At 39.8% G+C, this 19,361-nt stretch overlaps 1 protein-coding gene across 1 annotated transcript in view; it reads left to right on the top strand.

Moving 5' to 3' along the window:
- The window catches only part of FAM13A (family with sequence similarity 13 member A), a 330,402-nt gene that overhangs the window by 5,455 nt on the left and 305,586 nt on the right, over positions 1-19,361 (top strand). The window lies entirely within an intron of this gene.

The raw sequence follows: 19,361 nt of genomic DNA, 5'->3' as shown, positions 1-19,361 counted from the left end.
ACAGAGAGTCTCAGAAAAGAGGGAGTCAGGTAGAGCTTATTATAGGATTTGGGTAAGGTGATTTTTAGAGAGGTTTAAAGGAATTGAAGGGTTTGTTTTTGGATGGGTGCTGTTAGAAAGCAGAGGCCATTTGGCTATTAGGCATCTTAATTTTTACTCTAGAAGCCAGAGGAACTGGCTAGAGTCCTTGGAGAAGAAGAAGTAATCACTCTTGCTAACCTGGAGAGGAGGGTGTTTGATCATTTTTGTGGTAACATAGCTTTCCCCTTCTTTCCTGGTGAGATTTTCTGTTCAGGCAGGATTAAAGAGTGATGTTGTTTTTGTCTTGTTTGATTGCAGTCATGGAGAATCATTCTCTAATGTCTATGAAATTAATTACATTCCTCAGGGTAACACCATACTTACCTTGTTCAAAGCTTTCAACACATACTCGAAGGCTCCAAGATTCAAAAAAGTTTAAGTAATAATTATTAATTCTTTCAACCTTGAAGCTATCCCTAATGCAACTGGCTAGTCATTGTAGTTCCACCTTATGAGACTCCCTTATGCTTGAAGATGATAGTTGTTAACGCCTCGCGATGGTGTTTGTGAAACTCAGTTTTGATCAATTCTAGAAGTTTCTATCACCCAAAAAGAATACCCCCTTTCCCTCCATTCCTCCGTCCTCTTCCTCAGCCCTTGGCAACCACTCGTCTTTATGGATTTGCCTATTCTAGGTATTTCATATAAATGGAATCATACAGTGTGTGCCCTTTGTGACTGGCTTCTTTTCCTTTAACCAAATGTTTGCAAGTTTAATCCTGTTGTAGCATGCATCACTGCATCAATTTATTACTGAATAATTGTTATATGGATACCCTGTGTTTCATCTATCAGATGATGGACATTTTGCTTGTTTCCACTGTTTGACTATTATGAATAATGCTGTTGTGAACATCCAAGTACAAGTTTTTGTGTGCACATATGTATTCATTTCTCTGAGGTGTACCACAGATTGGAGTTGCTAGTTCATGTGGTAACTTTATGTATAACCCTTTGAGGAGCTATTTTCTAAAGCAATTCACCATCTTATAGTATGTGAGGACTCAATCTTATTCAGACTGCTATAACAAAATACCACAGATCAGGTAGCTTATATACAACAGAAAGTTATTTCTTACAGTCCTGGAGGGTGAGAGGTCTCGAACCATGGTGTCAGCAGATTTGGCCTGATGGCTGGTTAGGACCGACTTCGTGGTTGAGAGATGCCTTCTTGTCATGTCACCACTTGGTGGAAGGGGTGGGGGATCTCTGTGGGTCTCTTCTATTAGAACCTATTAGTGAAAGCTCCACCCTCAAGACCTAAGCACACCCCAAAGGTCTTGCCACCTCAGGCTGTCATATTGGGCATTAGGATTTCAGCATAGGAATTTTGAAGGGACATGGACCGTCAGACCACAGCAGGCTCCAGTGTCTCCATGTCTTCACCAACACTTGTTACTGTCTTTTCTGTTCACAGCATCCCAGCAGATGTAAACTGGTATCCGGTTGTGGTTTTGCCTTGTATTTCCCTTATGGCTCATTGGAGCATGACTTGATTAGCTTATTTACCAATTTCATATATCTTTTTTTTGCAGTGCCATCTATTCAGATCCTTAGTTCAGTTTTTAATTAAATCACAATAGAGTTACAATAATAAGTTTAAAGTATTACAATTTACTGTTCTTCCACTGGCTTTCCTGGTTGTTCTTAGTCGCTCAGTTGTGTCTGACTCTTTGTGAGTCCATGGACTGTAGCCCACCAGGCTCCTCTGTCCATGGGATTCCTCAGGCAAGAATACTGGAGTGGGTTGCCATGCCCTTCTCCAGGCGATCTTTCCCAACCCAGGAATCAAACCCAGCTCTCCAGAATTGCAGGTGGATTCTTTACCATTTGAGCCCCCAGGGAAGCCCATGAATGCTGGAGTGGGGAACCTATCCCTTCTCCAGGGGATGTTCCTGACCCGAGAATCGAACCTGGATCTCCTGCATTGCAGGTTACCAAGGAAGCCTGGCTTTGCTAGAGAAGAGACATAAAGAACTTGCTGACGAACATCTCTATATCTAGCACAACTGATGTGGACAATATTTTTCATGATATGCAGTCACTTAAGGATTCTTGTGATAAATTCTGGCCATCTAGTCAGAAGAAAAAATTATGACTTGTGGATGAAATTAGGCGTCCTTTTATCTGACACAAGAACTAGATATGTCCATTTCAGCACTGACTTGAACAAATCTATGAGCTTTGGTTTGTGCTAAATTGCTATAGCTAACTCCTTTTGAATTTATTGTATTTTTCTTTCTCTTAGTCATTCATTGTGTTCTTTTAGTGGTAACTCTTTCTATATTTGGAGAAGACAATGGCACCCCACTCTAGTACTCTTGCCTGGAAAATCCCATGGACTGAGGAGCCTGGTAGGCTGCAGTCCATGGGATCACTAAGAGTCGGACACGACTGAGCAACTTCACTGTCACTTTTCACTTTCATGCATTGGAGAAGGAAATGGCAACCCACTCCAGTGTTCTTGCCTGGAGAATCCCAGGGATGGGGGAGCCTAGTGGACTGCTGTCTATGGGGTCGCACAGAGTTGGACACGACTGAAGTGACTTAGCAGCAGCAGCAGCATGGTGCAATTGACAGTATTCAAAGAGTCATCCTTTTGGAGATATGTTTGAAATATACTTTATTATTATCTTTTTCTCCTTTGTAAAATAGTGGCAGAGTCTAACTCTGCCCTTCCTGTTTGTATTAATTTTCTTTCTCAACTTAAACCCTGACACTAAAATTCTGAAAGGTGGTGGTAGGTGATAATTATCTCTTTCCCTTGCCTTTTCATATTTTTCCTTTTTTGCTTTGTTTCATATGGGTGTGTATTCACATATATCAATTTATATGTGTGTGTGTGTGTATATATGTATATATTTTCCCCTCAGTTGAGTTCAGTTCAGTCGCTCAGTCGTGTCCAACTCTTTGCGACCCCATGAATTGCAGCACGCCAGGCCTCCCTGTCCATCACCAGCTCCTGGAGTTCACCCAAACTCATGTCCATCAAGTCGGTGATTCCATGCAGCCATCTCATCCTCTGTCATCCCCTTCTCTTCCTGCCCTCAATCCCTCCCAGCATCAGAGTCTTTTCCAATGAGTCAACTCTTCGCATGAGGTGGCCAAAGTATTGGAGTTTCAGCTTTAGCATCATTCCTTCCAAATAACACCCAGGACTGATCTCCTTTAGGATGGACTGGTTGGATCTCCTTACAGTCCAAGGGACTCTCAAGAGTCTTCTCCAACACCACAGTTCAAAAGCATCAATTCTTTGGTGCTCCGCTTTCTTCACAGTCCAACTCTCACATCCATACATGACCACTGGAAAAACCATAGCCTTGACTAGACGGACCTTTGTTGGCAAAGTAATGTCTCTGCTTTTGAATATGGCGTTTATGTTGGTCATAACTTTCCTTTCAAGGAGTGAGCGTCTTTTAATTTCATGGCTGCAGTCACCATCGGCAGTGATTTTGGAGCCTAAAAAATAAAGTCAGCCAGTGTTTCCACTGTTTCCCCATCTATTTCCCATGAAATGGTGGGACCGGATGCCATGATCTTAGTTTTCTGAATGTTAAGCTTTAAGTCAACTTTTTCACTCTCCTCTTTCACTTTCATCAAGAGGCTTTTTAGTTCTTCTTCACTTTCTGCCATAAGGGTGGTGTTATCTGCATATCTGAAGTTATTGATATTTCTCCCAGCAATCTTGATTCTAGCTTGTGCTTCTTCCAGCCCAACATTTCTCATGATGTACTCTGCATATAAGTTAAATAAGCAGGGTGACAATATACAGCCATGATGTACTACTTTTCCTATTTGGAACCGGTCTGTTGTTCCATGTACAGTTCTAACTGTTGTTTCCTGACCTGCATATAGGTTTCTCAAGAGGCAGATCAGGTGGTCTGGTATTCCCATCTCTTTCAGAATTTTCCACAGTTTATTGTGATCCACACAGTCAAAGGCTTTGGCATAGTTAATAAAGCAGAAATAGATGTTTTTCTGGAACTCTCTTGCTTTTTCATTGATCCAGTGATGTTGGCAATTTAATCTCTGGTTCCTCTGCCTTTTCAAAAACTGGCTTGAACATCTGGAAGTTCACGTTTCACGTATTGCTGAAACCTGCTTGGAGAATTTTGAGCATTACTTTACTAGCGTGTGAGATGAGTGCAATTGTGCGGTAGTTTGAGCATTCTTGGCATTGCCTTTCTTTGGGATTGGAATGAAAGCTGACCTTTTCCAGTCCTGTGTCCACTGCTGAATTTTCCAAATTTGCTGGCATATTGAGTGCAGCACTTTCACAGCATCATCTTCCAGGATTTGAAGTAGCTCAACTGGAATTTCATCACCTCCACTAGCTTTGTTCATAGTTATGCTTTCTAAGGCCCACTTGACTTCACATTCCAGGATGTCTGGCTCTAGGTGAGTGATCACACCATCCTGATTATCTTGGTCATGAAGATCTTTTTTATACAGTTCTTCTGTATACTCTTGCCACTACTATTCTTAGTATCTTCTGCTTCTGTTAGGTCCATACCATTTCTGTCCTTTATTGTGCCCATTTTTGCATGAAATGTTCCCTTGGTATCTCTAATCTTCTTAAAGAGATTTCTAGTCTTTCCCATTCTGTTGTTTTCCTCTATTTCTTTGCATTGATCACTGAGGAAGGCTTTCTTATCGCTCCTTGCTATTCTTTGGAACTCTGCATTCAGATGCTTATATCTTTCCTTTTCTCCTTTGTTTTTGCTTCTCTTCTTTTCACAGCTATTTGTAAGGCCTCCCCAGACAGCCATTTTGCTTTTTTGCATTTCTTTTCCATGGGGATGGTCTTGATCCCTGTCTCCTGTACAGTGTCACAAACCTCTGTCCATAGTTCATCAGGCACTCTATCTAACAGATCTAGTCCCTTAAATCTATTTCTCACTTCCACTGTATAGTCATAAGGGATTTGATTTAGGTCATACCTGAATGGTCTAGTGGTTTTCCCTACTTTCTTCAATTTAAGTCTGAATTTGGCAATAAGGAGTTCATGATCTGAGTCACAGTCAGCTCCCGATCTTGTTTTTGCTGACTGTATAGAGCTTTTCCATCTTTGGCTGCAAAGAATATAATCAGATTTCGGTGTTGACCATCTGGTGATGTCCATGTGTAGAGTCTTGTCTTGTGTTGTTGGAAGAGGGTGTTTGCTATGACCAGTGCGTTCTCTTGGCAAAACTCTATTAGCCTTTGCCCTACTTCATTCCGTATTCCAAGGCCAAATCTGCCTGTTACACCAGGTGTTTCTTGACTTCCTACTTTTGCATTCCAGTCCCCTATAATGAAAAGGACATCTTTTTTTGGGTGTTAGTTCTAAAAGGTCTTGTAGGTCTTCATAGAACCGTTCAACTTCAGCTTTTTCAGTGTTACTGGTTGGGGTATAGACTTGGATTACTGTGATATTAAAAGGTTTGCCTTGGAAACAAACAGAGATCATTCTGTCGTTTTTGAGATTGCATCCAGGTACTGCATTTTGGACTCTTTTGTTGACCATGATGGCTACTCCATTTCTTCTAAGGGATTCCTGCCCACAGTAGTAGATAAAATGGTCATCTGAGTTAAATTCACCCATTCCAGTCCATTTTAGTTCGCTGATTCCTAGAATGTTGACGTTCACTCTTGCCATCTCCTGTTTGACCACTTCCAATTTGCCTTGATTCATGGACCTAACATTCCAGGTTCCTATGCAATATTGCTCTTTACAGCATCAGACCTTGCTTCTATCACCAGTCACATCCACAGCTGGGTATTGTTTTTGCCTGGTCCCTCCCTTCATTCTTTCTGGAGTTATTTCTCCACTGATCTCCAGTAGCATATTGGGCATCTACCGACCTGGAGAGTTCCTCTTTCAGTAGCCTATCATTTTGCCTTTTCATACTGTTCATGGGGTTCTCAAGGCAAGAATACTGAAGTGGTTTGCCATTCCCTTCTCCAGTGGACCGCATTCTGTCAAACCTCTGCACCATGACCCGCCCATCTTGGGTGGCCCCACACGGCATGGCTTAGTTTCATTGAGTTAGACATTGCTGTGGTCCGTGTGATTAGATTGACTAGTTTTCTGTGAGTATGGTTTGTGTGTCTGCCCTCTGATGCCTCTGGCAACACCTACCGTCTTACTTGGGTTTCCCTTATTTGGACATGGGGTATCTCTTCACCGCTGCTCCAGCAAAGTGCAGCTACTGCTCCTTACCTTGGACGAGGGGTATCTCCTCACCACTGCCCCTCCTGACCTTGAACGTGGAGAAGCTCCTCTTGGCCCTCCTGCACTCGCGCAGCCACTGCTTCTTGGACATGGGGTTGCTCCTCTCAGCTGCTGCCCCTGACCTTGGGTGTGGGGTAGCTCCTGACCCCTACCCTTTTCTTTTTATAACAATGCTTGTAGATCTCACAAATTTCTATTTCCCCCTTTTTCTTTATCTTCTACATTGTGTTCTTTTCCTTTGGGGATGTAATAGTGAAACTAGCTAACAATTTGGAAAACCCCTGTCAACAGTGTGCTGAATTGATGTGCAATTACATGATTGCTTCTTTTAGAAAAAATTTATGGATTTATTAAATCTATCATTATAATGCTGACAGGACTTTTAAAATTTCTCACTTCAATTGGTAGTTTGTTTCCAGTCATGTTAAAAAGAAACAGGCTGATAAATTTAACAATAATCTCTGTTACCATAACACAGGAATTATTTTGCACTGACCTTGTTCTGAAGTTGTTGGAATTTTTTTTTGTAACCAGTAGATGACTTTAATTTATTATTGCTACAGTCCCTGAAGAGCAGGTTTTTAGGTAGTTTTTCTGACGTAGCTTTCAAATGCAGTATTGACTTCAACTAACCAACTTTCCTCCCTCCCTCCGTCCCTTACACTTTTTATCTTTTTACTTTTGAGTTGAATGATTCCCTTTTGCATATTTTGAGAGTCTTTGCACATGAGTATGAAATTTATTTTTCTCAGTTCAGTTGCTCAGTAGTGTCCAACTCTTTGCAACCCCATGGACTGCAGCACACCAGGCTCCCCTGTCCATCACCAACTCCCAGAGCTTACTCAAACTCATGTCCATTGAGGTGGTGATGCCATCCAACCATCTCATCCTCTGTCATTCCCTTCTCCTCCCGCCTTAAATCTTGCCCAGCATCAGGGTCTTTTCCAATGAATCAGTTCTTCACATCAGGTGCCCAAGTATTGGAATTTCAGCTTCAGTGTCAGTCCTTCCAATGAAAACCCAGGACTGATCTCCTTTAGGATGGACTGGTTGAATCCCCTTGCAGTCCAAGGGACTCTCAAGTCTTCTCCAATACCACAGTTCAAAAGCATCAATTCTTCAGCACGCAGCTTTCTTTATAGTCCAGCTCTCACATCCGTACATGGCTACTGGAAAAACCATAACTTTGACTAGATGGACCTTTGTTGGCAAAGTAATGTCTCTGCTTTTTATTATGCTGTCTAGGTTGGTCATAGCTTTTCTTCCAAGGAGCAAGCGTCTTTTAATTTCATGGCTGCAGTCACCATCTGCAGTGATTTATCCCAGGCTACAGCAGTTAATTGCTTGACCACTAGGCATTTTGTGCTCAGTCACTAAACTGTGTCCAACTCTTTGTGACCCCATGGACTATAACCCACCAGGCTCTTTTGTCCTTGGGGTTCTCCAGGCAAGAATACTGGAGTGAGTTGCCATTTCCTCTTCCAGGGGATCTTCCCAACCCAGGGACTGAACCCACATCTCTTAAGTCTTCTGCATTAGTAGGTGGGTTTTTTTTTTTTTTAATCACTCGTGCCACCTGGGAAGTCCACTAGGCATTTTACCATATTCCAGTGAAGGGGAACACACATTGTTATATATAAAGTGGGGATTTAGTAGCAATTCATATCTGTAAATAGTGATTAAATTATTTGTTGTGGTTATTTTAGTCACTAAGTCATGTCTCACTCTTCTGCGTCCCCATGGACTGTAACCTGCCAGGCTCCTCTGTCCATGGGATTTCCCAGGCAAAAATATTGGAGCGGGTTGCCATTTCCTTCTCCAGAGGATCTTCTCAGCCCAGGAATCGAACCAGCATTTCCTGCATCGGCAGACAGATTCTTTACCTCTAAGCCACCCAGGAAGCCAAAACAAACAAATAGAGCTATAGTAACGTGAAATATTCCTACTGAACAGTTCGCTGTCACATGAATGTACAATAATCTTATAGTAATGCTCTTTCCGTCTTTCCTAACAGTCCATAATAGTCTAGCATATTCATGCATTTTAATGCTTTATAATTATAAATTATATCCATAAAAAGTCCACTGTTTGCAATGATGTTTTCTTAGTAATTACTTTATTGTTAAATAAATAAGTGACATTTTGAGTTTCGATTCTGTTTGTACATCTTTCCAGCAGTGGTTGGGCAAGTAATTTGATTTCTGAGTTTCAAATATTTTTTCATTATAAAATGGGAATGATGGCATTTGCATCCTGTGTTTTTTTATGTTGATTGAATGAGATAATACCGGTAAATGTGCTGAGTAATTTTTTTAAATCTCTTTTGCTTTAGTATTTCTCAGTTGGAATATTGGTTTATTGTTTATTCCTTGTAATTAGCAATGATGTTCATAATACGCCTTTACTCTTAGTCTTGCCACAACTGGAAATCAGATGTGTTCTAAAAAGGGATTTGCTGATTGTATTTTATTGCATTTGTGAGAACACTAATCTCAGAGAAGCCTGGGTTTGAAACGTAGCTTTGTCCATTGTTGGCTGTGTAAGTCTGAACCTTTGTTGATCTTCAGTCTCTCATTTGATAAACATGAATATTACCTATATTGTGGAATTGTTACCGTAACTAAATGAGAACATATGTGAAAGACTTTGGCAATAAACAAACATTACTGATTGTTTCGGAGAAGGCAATGGCTCCCCACTCCAGTACTCTTGCCTGGAAAATCCCATGGACGGGGGAGCCTGTGTGGGCTGCAGTCTATGGGGTTGCTGAGTCAGACATGACTGAGCGACTTAGCAGCAGCAGCAGCAGTGATTGTTTCCTATACCCCCTCACAAGTTAAAACAACCTTTAATTCTAGTTCTGGGAGTTATTATGCAGTTGCTATTTTCTTATTAGCTCATGACTTATTTTTTTACTTTTCTGGATTTTTAAAAATATTTGTTTAAACCATGTTATTTATTATAGTCTCACAATGAGTTAGGTACTGTGCTGGCCACAGGTCATATATTTTAAAACATTTTAATAAAAAATGTTTAGGTAACTAAATTCTTATTTTTAAAAAATCAGAAGTAACTGCTTTAAGGATTTTAACTTAAGGGTTAAGATTTGAAAAATTCAGTGGAATCTTCCTGATTGAGGTTGAAAATGAGGAACTCAGATATTAAAGGCCACAAACATATTTTCCATAAGCACTGCACTCCTTGTTTCTTCTGTTAGAGATTTTATGTGCTTGCAGATATAATTATAGAATGTAATTTTATGTTCTAATTTTTTATAAAAATATAAGTATTATTTTTCCAGTGGTCTTGAGATGTAAACGATGTAAACAATGTGTAAGTTTAAAGTACACAGCTTGATGACTTGATATAGGGGTATATTGTCGAATGATCACCAAAGTAAGTTGAGTTATATCATCACCTCACATAGTTGCATTTTTTTTTTCTTGTGATGAGAACTTTTAAGATCTCTCCAGAAGCTTTCAAATATATAACAATATTATTAACTAAAGTTGCCATGCTATATATTACATCCCCAGGACTTACTTATCTCACAACTGGAAGTTTGCACCTTTTAACTACCTTTTTACTTCATCACATATTTATTATTCTTGACTCTTTTTCCTCCTTCAGATCTCCAAACTTTTTCTCTGAAATCCCTTAGAAGCTGTATTCATGTTCACACTTTTCAGTTCTTTGATGACTCTCACGTAATCCCTATTTCTTTTCACTTTTAAATGATCCCAGAGTGCTTGCAGGGGCAACCCAAGATTTCGCTACACATTTAATACATGAATTGTGCAAATCTTTATGTTATGATACTTACCAAGAAATTGAATAAGATAATGCCCTATCCCTCAAGGAGTTCTCAATCTAGAAAAATAGGTTTGCAGACAAGAGCAGAGCCATGTGTAAATGTTCTACTAGTGGTTGAAATCCGACATGGGTCCACCAAAGGGATAACTTTCCTCAGGAATGCTATTGACACTGGTGCCAGGCATTGAAGTGTGTGTGTTCCTTCCCCAAGTGGAAAGAGGGGACAAGGACGTTCTGGTGAACGAAGGTTCTAAAGTAGGAAAATATAAGCCTTGCTTAATTCCTGGGCAACGGTGTATTCGTTTCCTATTGCTGCTGTGACCAATTACCACCAATTTAGTGACTTAACATAATTTTATTTACTGTTCAAAAGGTCTGAGGTCTGCAGTCAGTTCCACTGGGTTAAAATCAAGGTCATTCCTGTCCCTCTAGAGGCCACCTTCCTTCCTTGGCTGTGGCCTCTTCCTCTCTCTGCAAGCCAGTACCTTCAAATCTGAGGACAGTTCCTCCAGCTCTGACCCTCCTGTTGTCTTATAACGACTCATGTTATTAGAGGTGTCACAGTGGTAAAGAATCTGCCCACAGTGTGGGAGACCCAGGTTCAATCCCTGGGTGGGGATCCTCTGGAGAAGGGCATGGCAACCCGCTGCATTATTCTGGCCTGGAGAATTCCACAGACAGAGGAGCCTGGTGGGCTGCAGTCCATGGGGTTGCAAAGAGTTGGACATGACTGAGTGACTAACACTACTACTGCCACCTTGCGATTAGGTGATGCAGGATAATCTTCCCCATCTCAAGATCCTTAATTTAACTACATCTGCAAAATCCTTTTGCCACGCAAGGTTACATATTCACAATGGGTATTAGGATGTGAACATGTTTAGGTGGTTATTATCCAGCCTACCATGATCAATAGACTAGAGTTTAAGGTATGTAATAGCAATAGCAATTTAAAAAAGAAAAAATGGCAATTAAAAAAAAAAGGAAATGGCAATCCACTCCAGTGTTCTTGCCTGGAGAATTCCATGGACAGAGGAGACGGGCAGGCTACGGTCCATGGGGTCATAAAGAGTTGGAAATGACTGAGAATTTAATTTTGAAAAACCTTGAAGTTGTGTTAAGACTTCTGGAGTCTACCTGAAATCAAATGCAACTTTCTGTTCAAACATGTTGTTTGCCAGCTAATTAATATCTCCTTTTAGTAGGGTCACTGTATAACAAATAGTCCCAATTAGGACAATGATTTTTAGAGCCATTTTTAAAATATTAAATCAAACTTACTTTAAAACACCAAGCTAAAATTTGTATTTCTTTATAGCTTCCGAGGCCAAAGGTATAATCGCTTCACTAATACAGTTACTTAAACCAAAGGTGAGAAAGAATTCAAAATTACTTTTGAAGAGAGACAAAAAGCCTCAAGTTTCTTGTGGTTCTGGATTTATACAGCAAATTTGAAGACTGAATCAACACTGGCAGTGACTCACATTATTTTCAGTGCATGGGGATGATGAAAGAAAATTCAGCATATGAGAGGAAGATAAGAAAACCCCCTTCGTGGACAGACAGTTTTTCTTACTGCTACTTAAGGCTGTAGTCCAGAAAGTCCCCCGGTAGATAGAGTATGCTGGGGTGGTCAACAAAGCCCTCCTTAATTCCCATTTCATGAACTGGCCCACGGGACTTTGCCTTGGTGTTAGTGCAGAAGGGAGTGAAAAGATCTTTTCCAGTGGAAGACAGACTTTGGTGAGTCTGGGTTCTTAGGACCCTCGGGGAGAGGATCCTTCTGATACCCTGGCAATAGCCTTTGCTGGCGTCTGCCTACAACGCGGAAGACCCGGGTCCAATCCCTGGGTTTGGAAGATCCTCTGGAGAAGGAAATGGCAACCCACTCCGGTACTCTTGCCTGGAAAATCCCATGGACAGAGGAGCATGGTAGGCTAAAGTCCATGGGGTCGCAAAGAGTCAAACACGACTGAGCAACGTCACTCACTCACTCACTCTTAACCTCAGCTTTCCCAGAGCACTTTTAAGAGTAAAAGGGGACCCGATTAATAATTACATTAAGTCAGCAAACATAAATTGAAACTCTCCCAGGCGAACTGGAGTACCCACATTATTAGGCACTGCTCCAGTGTCCTGGAAAGCAAAACTTTAAAATCATTTTCCATACCTCTCTTGATTACGTTGACATCTTTTTTGCCTCTTAAGTTAATTATTCATCTTAAGAGTTCTTTCTACAAAATTCATGTGACTTATCCTTCACTACATGAATTCAAGACCTGTTCATCTCAGCTGGATTATTACTAACGGAGTCCATTTATCTGTAAGGAGTCTCCTTCCTATTCTAGCACCTTCTCATCAGATGTTCAGGTGAATATGACACTAGTTGGGCTTCCCTGGTGGCTCCGATAGTAAAGAATCCACCTGCAGGAGACCTGGGTTCAATCCCTGGGTTGGCAAGATCCCCTGAAGGAGGGCATGGCAACCCACTCCGGTATTCTTGCCTGGAGAATCCCCATGGACAGAGGAGCCTGGTGGGCTACAGTCTATAGGGTCACAAAGAGTCTGACATGGCTGAGCAACTAAGCACAGCACAGCAGCATGGCACAAATTTACTCAAGCTGTTCATTCTACTTAAGAACTTAGAGTAGTTTCTCATTGTTTATGAGGTCAAGCCAGTGTTTCTTTGCTTTTCCAGTTAGTGTCAGTTCCCCTGCTCATCACACAGACCCACGTTAGATGCCCTCTCTTTCCCCTTCGGTCCTAGTCAGTGATCTCATTGTATAAGTCAGCTCAATACCTGCCTTCTTGATGGTCTAGCTCCAATCACTTTTGTCCATCCCATCTTGTTCTGTCTTCCAATTTTAGACTTTTCTCAAAGACTAAGTGTTCACATTTCAAATTTGATTATACAATTTAGTGTTTTATATTTGGTAATTGAAGGATTAAGACTCAAGTGCCTTCAGAAGCCATGAGATAGTTGTAAACTGAAGCTGGAAGAATGACGGACAGTAGGTATTGAGTGCCTGGATAATCCTATGGGTAGAGAAGCCTGGCAAACTACAGTCTGTGGGGTCGCAAAGAGTTGGACGCAACTGAGCACGCACACACATGTTGATTGCTAGCAATAGTGATGTTCACCCATGTAGAGGTCCATGGCCTTTCAAATCACTATGGAAGTGATACAAAATGGTCAAACAGAATACCTTCACAAATTGTGCAATTGATGTCCTAAATATGTTTACATATACTTCATAGTTCAAGTAATACACCGTTTCCTGTACATCTCTTTAGCCATAAATCCTAGAATATTAATAAGGTATACATTGTGCTTTGTATATAAGTGCTTGTGAAATCGAAAAATTAAATTATGGCTTTAACAAATTTATTGGGAAAGTAAAACTTTTCCCAAAAATTGAGTATTAAATAAATAAGCTATGAGGATATATTGTACAACACAGGGAATATAGCCAATATTTCATAGTAAATATAAATGGAGTATAACCTTTAGAGTTGTGAATCATTTTGTTGTACACTTGAAACATATAATGTCCTAAATCATCTATCAGATCAGATCAGTCACTCAGTCGTGTCCGACTCTCTGCGACCCCATGAATCGCAGCATGCCAGGCCTCCCTGTCCATCACCAACTCCCGGAGTTCTATACCTCAATTTAAAAAAAAAGAAATAAAATGTGACTATTCTCTTGTTTCCCAGGCCTGAGGCTAGGAGGATTACCATAGATATTTAGTGCTTCCTGTTCCCAAATCAGCCCTCTTGTCAACTTCGTAGTGGGCTGGGCCCTGATTTTCTCCTGCTATGGAGATTGGTGTGGTGGATCTGCTTTGGCTTCCAGGCAAGAAGGAAATTATGTCAAGCAGTCTAGCCTCAGCCAAGAGGCATGCTGAGAGTTGAAGCAGAGCTATAAATAGGACTAGAAGAAAGGGCAGTAGGAAGCTAGCGAGGAAGTAATAGAAATGCAGATCAAACAATGCAGCTTAAAGAATGACCCACAGATTCGGGGTTTCTAAACTTTGGGTTGCGTCCAAGAGTAATGAGATCAATACCCAAAACCTGAAAAGACAGCTGAATTTTTTACTATTGTAGTAAGGGAAAGCTATGCTGGTCAGGCAGTCTTGTGAGCAGAGCAGACGGCTATCTTAAGAAGTGTGGAATTAGAATTGGTGCAGTTTTTGGGGGTGTTGGCATCATCTGAAGGAGAGTGGTTATTCCAATAAGGTGTTTATTGATTGGTTGGCACTCAGAGGCATGTTTATTAGAACTTTCTTCATTGGCCAGAAGTGATGGGTTGGCTTAAAAAAAACCAATCGGTTTACTGAAGCAGGTTACCAGTTGAACAGATTTAAATTAGTTATTTTGGTTATTGGTTTCCTTGGCTACAAAGTAATCAGTCTTTTCCTAGGACCATGGTCATTGTTTTTCTCCTGAAGTGGAATGGAAATGCATCTAAATTCAGAACAGAGAGGAGATCATCAGCTTTAAACTGGTCCTTTTTCAGGGAAACCTTTCAGAAAATACATAGGAGAAGGTTCAAATGTAGCTGCTGTCACAAAGCAGATTAACACACCCAATAAAGACTTCATTCCTACTGTTTTCTAAGGAACCAGAGTCCATAGACTAGTCTTTCAGTAGGTATATGAGGACTCTAATGCCCAGTAATGAGCAGGGGTCAGTGAACTTTATAAAGGGTCAGATGTAAATATTTTAGACTTTTGGGTCATGTGTTCTGTCTGTGTTGCAGCTACTCAGTTCTGCCACTCAGTTCTCCCACGGTACTGCTACTGCCAGAGTATTCGTATGCATATGTAAACAGATGCGTGTGACCAGATTTGGTCTGGAGTAGCTGCATTTGGCAGGGCTTTCCTGGTGGCTCAGTGGTAAAGAATCCACCTGCCGGTGCAGGAGACTCAGGAGACACAGGTTCAATCACCTGAAGAAGGAAATGGCAACCCACTCCAGTATTCTTGCCTGGGAAATCCCAGATAGGAGCTGGGCAGGCTACAGTCCTTGGGGTCACAAGAGAGTTGGACACAATTTAGCAACTAAACAACGACAACAACAAAGCTGTATTTGGCACTCAGGCTAGTTTGCTGACCCTGTTATAGAACAAGTGCATCCACTGTGAGGGATCCAAACACCAAAATATCTGAGCCCTTCTGTCTGACAGAGAGTATGTAAATACTAAATAGTTGCTGACTGGCTGACTTCTGATATCCTGTCTAGCTGAATGTCATTGATTCTGGGCCAGGTTGGGAGTCTCATTGAGAAATAGCTGGGATAGGGCAGGAGCTGGAGTAACGACTCTAGCTTGGAGTCTTTTTGGACCCCAAAAAAGTCTTCACTGTCCCATTTCTAATGGGCCACCAGTGCTTCATGCTCTAGTTACCACCTACCACCACAAGCCACCCTGATATTCACTGGTCCTTGCTACATGGCTAATGGTACTGTGTCTACAGGCTACTGCTCTTCTTCTGGCATCTGTTATAGCTACTCCCGGTAAAGAGATTGTGCCCTTTGATATCCATTAGCTCTGCCATCTAACATTAGAGGGGCTGGTTTCAAAGCATTTTTTTAAGATGTTTTGGAGCCTGGAGGATGACCTGGTCCTTTTAACTTCCTCCATGAATCTTCCTGGGTCAAAGGGTGATTTAAATGACAGTGTCCAAGGGGCCTGACCATCCATTGTGAAATAACCTTGACCTTTTTCTCCAGGGTACCCAGGGATCTTCTTGAACATAGGACATCTTTTGTCCTGGCTGTGCTTTTTCAGCATTTTTGGAAGTAGTCATGGAGTTAGCCCACCAGAGCAGGCTCTGCAGTAAAGAACTTTAAAAATTCCCTCTATCCTTTCTAGGAAGAATCAGTAATTCATATAAGCAAATCTCTTGACTGTGGCTTGTGTATCTTAAGTTCTTTATAAATCAATAATCAGGAATATACATATGACAGCTCAGAGAGCTTTCTGGAATTAATTGAACTCTACTATTGCTTTCATTCATTTGAGGGTCAGGAAAATAGTAATTTCAGCCTATGATAACAGATATATTCCACAAAGAAACAAAATTTGTAGTCAAGAGAGTCTTCTGGTGCTTTTTGTTAAATGGCCTATTCAGGGTTTCTTTTAACAAATTTATTTTGTCTATATCTAGTCACCGCAGAAAAAGAAGGATAATAATTTGTTATCACAGTATTAATTTTACTTTATAATGGTATTTAAGAAGTTATGGAAATTAGGACTAAATTTTTTCCCTCCTTACATTGTCCTTCTATAGTATTATCTAAAAATAGAAAAAAGATAAACATACACCTATTAGAAACAATAACGTGAACGTGAACGTGAAGTCGCTCAGTCGTGTCTGACTCTTTGCAACCCCATGGACTGTAGCCTACCAGGCTCCTCTGTCCATGGGATTTTCCAGGCAGTAGTACTGGAGTGGATTGCCATTTCCTTCTCCAAGGGATCTTCCCAACCCAGGAATCGAACCCGGGTCTCCCGCATTGTAGACAGATGCTTTACCGTCTGAGCCACCAGGGAAGTCCAGAAACAATATCAGAAAGTATAATTTTTGATTCTCAAATTTGATCTGATATTACAGAATGCTTTTGAAATTCATCATTAAAAATTGGAAGAAGAGCAATAATTTTGAAAGAGATGGAGAACAAAAAAAAACTATTTTTATTTGATATTTAAATCAATTATAAAGTTAAATTATTCAAATATTATAAAAATGGTATAGAACTATGATAAAAAAAAACTAGATAGAATATATTAGCCTGAAAAATGTACCCTAGTATGTACATGTATATGTGTGTGTATTTATGAATTTAATATATAGTATACATCGTATCACAAGTGGGAAATGAAATTTGCCCAATAAATGTGACTGAGTCCTTTTATTGAGTATTTGAGTTAGGCTAAAGACAAACTTGTTTAATATACATACATGTATATTCACATATAGGACTTTCAAATATAGTATCTTACTGGGAGTCTTATTTCATCCCCACTTAAATTTTATTTGTTCTAGTCTTATAAGAATGCTGTACTCCTCAAGGTCATTCAGAGGTCTAGGGTTTGTTCCATCAAGTTACTCTGTCATCTTCTGGGACATTGTCCATCTTCTCCATGGTCGAAGCTAGTTTTCTGGTGCATCCTCATTCCAGCTTGTGATGAAGGGGAGGGCATTTGTGATGAAAGGGAGGGAGAGTAAATGTGAAGCAAGGGATTTCCTATTAAGCACAGGACACAGAAGGTGCACATATTCTATTCGTACCCATTCTGTTAATGCAGATCTGATCACTTGGCCCTGTCTACCTGTGTGAATGGTTAGGAAATGTAGTCTCCAGCTGGGTAACTGTGGGCTCAGCCAGAACTCAGGGGAAGAAAGAGCTCCAATATTATCAGAAAGAGAGATTATATATACTGGAGAGAGTTAACAATCTGGACCATAGTAGTTATATGAAAATAAAACATCAATTTAGATCCTTATCTTTTACCATACTTTGAAATAATTCCAAGTAGATATACATAGTCAAACCATATAATAAGCATCCCAAATTGTTAGCATAGCATAGCACAGGCAAATGGTAATAAAAATAAGTGCTTTTTATGGATTATATCATTGATCTTTACAATGACCCTATAAAAGAGACTGCAATGGAAAAGGCTCCATTTGGTAAACAAAATAGATCAAAGAGAGTTCACAGAATAAGTACAAATGACTAATAAGGCTTTTTCATATCTTTAATGTTATGATAAATGTAAGTTTGAAAATGAGAAATCATTTTCACTAAATTAGGAAATACTTTACAAAATATTCAGGCCTTGGATGGGGTAAGTTGAAGAATAAAAACTGCCAGAGCCAGTGTGTGTCAGGAACCTTGATACATGTTCATATTAACTGTGATCCAGAAATTTCATTTTCAGGAGTCCTTACTAGAAAGAAAAAATCAGATTGAGAAAAAAGCATTATTTAAAATCATATGCACATAAAATTGGAAACCATATAAATGTCTAAAAACATTTTAGGGAAAGTGACTAAATGGTTATATATATAGAATGTAGTATTATGCTATAAACTACAAAATATAAACTATATAATATAAACTATAAAATAGTTTATAGTTCTAACAATATGGGATCTGATGAGATGTTAAGTAAAAATATTAGGATTTAAAATGATCAGAAATTGGATTTAAATTACATTTTAAAAAAAGCATAGAAAAAATCCTGGAAGTAAATATGTTAAATGTTTCTGGGTGTCCTCTGTTATTCTTTTGCTACATCTTGACTTCTTTATTAGCATCTCTACATTTATTAATCAAAAGGTTTCTTTACTGACTCCTCCCTCCCACCATTGGATGATGTAGGAGAAAAGGTACATACATTGTCAGTAAGGTATATAGTGCCTGGCCCAGTGTAGGTAATGCATATTGATTGGGTAACATTGGATGATGGGCCTTGAGATGACCTAATTTTTTATTTTTCACCATGGACCAGCAATATATATAATCAGAAAAAGAAGACAAATTTTGTGTTAGAAAAAGTTTATGTTACGATTTTCTTTAGTAATCAACCTAGTTTTCTAATGGTTGAACGGGAAGCAGAGTGATTAAAATCTAGATTAATGTAGAAGTGAAAAAAAAAAATGTATTCTTTGCAATAGAGAGGATTCTGTCCATTGTCCCACTGCCATTCCCTTGTATGGCCTTGGTATTGTGTTGCTCTGCCTTGTGAAAGTAGAATCTGTGCAGTGTTATGTGCACCTATGGAAATAAAACACAATTGGTCAAGTCTTACGGATTGCTTAATATGATTTGCTGTCTTGGCTCCTCTGCAGGTACTCTTGGTTGGCTGCAGTTAAACAAAGAATACTATATTTGGAGAAAAGTATTGTAATGGAATCTGATTTCATTTTTCCCTTTTCCTCCCACCTCCTCCCCTTAAGAGTAAATATTAATATATTTTGTAGTTGGGGGCAATTAAAGTCTTTTAAAGTTGAGTCAGGTGAAACTTCCCATGTAATACTTGTTACCATTCTCTTAAATGTGCCAGTTAAAAAGATTTGACAGAAAAGCGGTAATTAAAAAAAAAGTACCATTTCCTTCTGGCTTGTATGAAATGGATATTTTTACCTATCCGCTCAAATATTTGGAAATTGTCAAATGAGATTTTCTAATGATGTGGCATATGGGGTAGAAAATTCTGGAAAAGTCAGCTGGAGGCTAACTT

This window comes from Bubalus kerabau, chromosome 7, assembly GCF_029407905.1.
Source record: "Bubalus kerabau isolate K-KA32 ecotype Philippines breed swamp buffalo chromosome 7, PCC_UOA_SB_1v2, whole genome shotgun sequence".
In the NCBI taxonomy this organism is placed as follows: Eukaryota; Metazoa; Chordata; class Mammalia; order Artiodactyla; family Bovidae; genus Bubalus; species Bubalus kerabau.
The sequence above is the reverse complement of the archived record's forward strand: the minus strand, read 5'-3'. Positions and strand labels throughout refer to the sequence as shown.